Source organism: Megalopta genalis, unplaced genomic scaffold, assembly GCF_051020955.1.
Source record: "Megalopta genalis isolate 19385.01 unplaced genomic scaffold, iyMegGena1_principal scaffold0051, whole genome shotgun sequence".
In the NCBI taxonomy this organism is placed as follows: Eukaryota; Metazoa; Arthropoda; class Insecta; order Hymenoptera; family Halictidae; genus Megalopta; species Megalopta genalis.
Genome location: NW_027476120.1, coordinates 362,501 through 367,500, shown reverse-complemented (window position 1 = coordinate 367,500; position 5,000 = coordinate 362,501). Strand labels below are relative to the sequence as shown.

At 58.3% G+C, this 5,000-nt stretch overlaps 1 pseudogene; it reads left to right on the top strand.

Annotated features, from left to right (window-relative positions):
- LOC143261393 (large subunit ribosomal RNA) overlaps window positions 1–5,000 on the top strand; it is a 9,752-nt pseudogene that overhangs the window by 2,829 nt on the left and 1,923 nt on the right.

The following is a 5,000-nucleotide window of genomic DNA, read 5'->3' as shown; positions in this document are numbered from 1 at the left end:
CAACGTGAAGAAATTCAAAAAAGCGCGGGTAAACGGCGGGAGTAACTATGACTCTCTTAAGTGAGAGTTATAGTTGCAGGGACGGTGATGCGCAATATAGACCTCTTGTTAGGTCCATTAGCCTCTCCCGTCCAAGTCTTCCCCACCTCCCATAGGTACCTGCCGGGTCATGCCAACGGGGTTCAGGCGAAAGGCTCGCTTTAAGGGCCTTCGGGCCCATGCACCTGCCCCCCGCCTTCGGGCCGGAGCGAGTTGGCGACACGATTTATCGTGTCGTCCGGGGGAGGGTGGAGCTTTTTAGCTCCCCGGTGCGGCGGGCTGCCACCCCGTCGCGCCGGTTTTTGTCTACAGGCCCAAATAAAAGAGAAGGAAATTATAATCTCCGGCGAGGGCCTCGGCTCGCCGGACCTGTAGACGAGGCCGTGGCAGCCGCGCCGCCGGTTCCTGCCCCACCGCGGCCTCCCGCCCCCGCCCCAGCCTTTGTTCCACCGATCCCAATTCCACCACCGACCATCAGTGGTATAGATCCAGGGCCCTCCGGGGCGCGCGTCCCGCTGTCCGGCACATTTATGTGTCCGGATTGTTGCCGCACCTTCCCCTCCAAGATTGGATTGGGGGTGCACCGACGTCGCATGCATCCGGACGAGATGAACGCGGAAGTCGACATTGAGCGAGTCAAAAAGCGTTGGAGCGCTGAAGAACTGCGCTTGATGGCGAGGGAGGAAGCACTTGCCGCCACCAGGGGAGTACGGTTCATCAATCAACACCTGATGGCCGTGCTCCCCATGGGACGCACCCTTGAGTCAATCAAGGGTGCGAGGCGTGGAGTGGACTACAAAAATCTTGTAGCCCAAGCGCTCCACGCCCTCCAGGTGGCGGATCACCAACCAGGTGATTCCTCCCTCCGTTCCGACACGGTTGAGATCCGTGATGATCCGCCGCGGAACGAGGATGTGATGGGTCCAACACCATCTGCGGACCCATCACACCTGCCATCACCTCGCTCAATGCAGGGGAGTGAGAGCCCGCATGATGGATTTCGGGCGGCTATCCGGGAACTCCTTCCCGAGGTCGTCCGTATCCAGGGGTTCGGCGCACTCGCGCTCGTTGGAGTCGCAAACAACCTCCTCCACGGGCGCGATGTTGCTGCCGGACTCCATGCGTGGCTCCAGGGAGTTTTCCCTGCTCCTCCCCTGAGACGACCGCGACCTCCTTGTCCGGATGCATCCATCAGGGTGTCGAAGAAGCGGCAGCGTCGCCGGGATTATGCCCGCGTGCAAACGCTCTTTAAGACAAATATGTCTAGAGCGGCCAGGGAGATCCTCGACGGGGGACCTGGGACACGTTCCCCAGATGTCGCGGCCATGGCTGCGCACTGGGGACCATTCGTGTCCCAGGAGTCCACCCCCGTCGAGCAGTCTAGGCGTTTACCATCAACGCCCTCCCTGGCGTACGTGTGGCACCCGGTGACCTGTGACGACGTCACGTCTGTCACAGTTGCCAATTCTTCGGCACCCGGTATTGATGGCATCACGGCGAGGCAGTGGAAGGCAGTTCCGACGAGCATCAAAGCCGTCTTCTTCAACGCCGTGCTCGCATCGGGTGGTTTCCCTCCGGAAATGCTAATTAGCCGGACCGTGTTCGTTCCCAAGAAGGATGGGTCTTCTGACCCAAATGACTTCCGCCCACTAAGCATCGCATCGGTCATCGTTCGCCATCTCCACAAGATCCTGGCCAAACGTCTCCGTGCGGCCAGGCTTGTGGACGTTAGGCAGCGATGCTTAGATGATGGGTGCGCGGAGAATATAGCTGTGCTGGCTTCGCTGCTCGAAGACGCGCGGAGACGTCTAAGAGAGATCCATGTGGTCTCATTAGACGTCGCCAAGGCGTTCGATGCGGTGAGCCATCACGCTATATCCTCCGTGTTGGGACGAACCGGTCTGCCGGAGGGATTGGTTAGCTACACCACCCGGCTATATGCGAATAGCACCACGGTGTTTGAGGTTGACGGCGCTCGTTCGGAGCCCTTCCACGTAAGCAGGGGTGTGAGGCAGGGGGATCCCCTCTCCACACTCCTGTTTTGCCTCGTCGTTGATGAGGTACTAAGATCGGTACCTAGCGACGTCGGTTACGAGATCGAGGGCTGTCGGGTGAATGCGTTCGCATACGCCGACGATATAGTCCTCGTCTCGTCGACCAGGTTGGGTATGACCGCAGCCCTACGTGAGGTTGAGGCCCGGGCTAAGGAACAGGGGCTCTCGTTCAATGCACGCAAATGCGTGAGTCTCTCCATCGTGCCTGCCGGTAAGCAGAAGAAATACAAGGTCCTGGTCGATCCCCAGTATCGTCTTGCCGGTGGCGAGGAGATTAAACAACTCTCGCCATCCGAGCAATGGCGGTACTTGGGGGTCGATTTCAGGCCTGTAGGACTGAAGCGAGCCGGCAGTGTACTTAACACCGAGATGGAGAGACTAACGAGAGCCCCCTTGAAGCCGCAACAGCGGCTCAAGATACTGAGATCGTTCCTTATCCCGCGGTTCTACCATGCGCTTGTTCTGTCGGGGACAACCCTAGGGAAACTTAGGGCCCTCGACAGGCAAGTTCGCGTGGCCCTCCGTAGGTGGCTGCGGCTCCCGCACGATACCACCGTTGGATACTTCCACACTCCGTGCAGGATGGGAGGCCTCGGCATCCCATCCTTTGCCACCACCGTACCGGGACTCATGTACACGCGCCTAGAAAATCTGGCGGCCTCCTCCTCTCCAGCAGTGAAAGCTATTGCCGGGTCCAGCTGGGTCGATAAACGACTCAGCTGGGCCCAGCGGGCCCTTGTGAGGGACGGCATTATGCTGTCCTCCAAGGAGCTGAGAGAGGAGTGGTGGGCTAACCGCCTGTTCCGGTCGGTGGATGGTAACGAGCTACGTGAGTGTGGGAGGTCCAACCTTTCCAACTGGTGGATCGATGCGGGATCCTACGGCATACCCGGACGGGACTATGTCCAATATCATCACGTCCGGGTTAACAGTCTACCCACGCGGATACGCACGTCACGTGGTATCCGTCGCGAGACCAGAGAGCTGCAGTGTCGGGCGGGCTGTCGGGCAACCGAGACGTCCGCCCATGTTATTCAGGCATGCCACCGTACGCACGGCGGTCGCATTAAGCGACATGATGCCGTGTGTGCGGTGTTAGCCTCTGGTCTCCGCGACGCGGGGTGGACTGTTGCCGTAGAGCCTCGGTTCCACACATCGTGTGGACTGAGGAAACCCGACCTGGTCGCTACAAGGTGCGGCAACATCAGCGTGATAGACGCGCAGGTGGTCAGCGGAGCAACATCATTGGACGACCATCACGAGAGGAAGAGGAGGTATTACTCGGAGAATGCTGATATTGTTCGCCAACTAGCGGACAATGCACGCATTTCTCCGAGTGATATCTCCTTCTCCTCGTGCACACTCTCCTGGCGGGGAGTGTGGTCGTCCAGATCTGCTGACTACCTCCTGGATCTTGGGCTCCCTAGGAGGTTACTCTGTGGTATCACCACTAGGGTCCTCCAGGGAAGCCACACTAATTGGGTTCGGTGGAACAAAATGGCTGGGCTGTGTGGGCGGGTGGGGCTCCCGCGGGTTGGGGTTGGGTAATCGGTGGTGGGGCGCTATTGCGCCTTTATATCCTTGGGTTACCCGTCCCCACACCACCTTAATGACGGGCAATATGCCACTTTCTGCAGCCAAAGTTGCTGTTGGGGGGGGTTTTAGCCGGTAGTCCGGAAACGGGAGTCCGGCACACCCCTCTCTGACAACAGAGGGAGTGCATAAATGCATTTCCCCCCCTAGGCAAAAAAAAAAAAAAAAAAAAAAAAAAAAAAAAATAGCCAAATGCCTCGTCATCTAATTAGTGACGCGCATGAATGGATTAACGAGATTCCCATCTGTCCCTATCTACTGCTGTCAGTCCCCCCGCGTCTGTGAGAAAGACAAGATCCGGGAAGGTGATTAATATCGCCAATCCTCGTGTGATCTTGCAAAGATGTGTGACTCCCACGCGAGCGGTCTCGGTGAAAACCGAGCCCACGGTAGAAGGTACGCCGGACACCGGTAACGTGGAAGTAATCGAACGAGTCGGAGACACGTCACTCGTGAAGGTGCAGTCGGCACCCGAGCGTGTCGAGGACCCTACTGGTGACGGTTGGCAAACCGTCACCAAAAAGTCGAAGCGAGCCAAGCCGGGCGCACCCACCGGCAAGGCCGCAGTAAACCGGGCCAGGAGACCGAAGGGGACGTTCTCCGGGCAGAAGGTACGGCCTCTCGATCTCGTAAGAGACGAAGCCTTTAGGCGAGTGTCCGAAATACGGACCTTTTGCTTTCGACCTGAGTCGAAAGTCAATAAGGAGTCCGGGTCAAAGATACTCGCCGAGGTTGAGGCACTCAACGAGCTGGTCCAGGAGCTTATTCAACGGAATAGCTTCGTCGAAGGGCAGCTCGCCGCGGTCAGGGCGGACCTAAAAGCGCGTCCTGCCGTAATGAGTGCGATGCGACCTGGGCCGTCCAAGGGAACTCTCCCGAAGACGGCCTGCAACGCCGCGCAGTCGACTTACGCCCATGTGAACAAAGTCGACTGCAAAGGAGCTTCTCCGGAAGCGGGGAGACGGCCACAACCGCAGCATGTGGTAAAAATCTTCCCGCCGAAGGAAAAAGGACAGAGCAGCGAAGTTACGAAGGTTACTGTTCTGTCCCTCGTTAAACCAGCGAAGGAGGCGATCCGAGTAAAGTCGGTCCGACGCATCCACTCCGGTGGCATCGTCGTCGAGACCGACCGAAAGGAGGACCTGCAAGCCTTCGTTGGCAATAAGAAGCTCCGGAGCGCGGGTCTGTCCGTCTCCTTACCTACCAAGCGGGACCCCGAGGTTTTAGTTTACGACGTCCCGCGTCGGATGGGTAAGGACGAAATTGCCTCCAGTATTTGGAGGCAAAATCTCTGCGATGCGAACCAGAAGGATG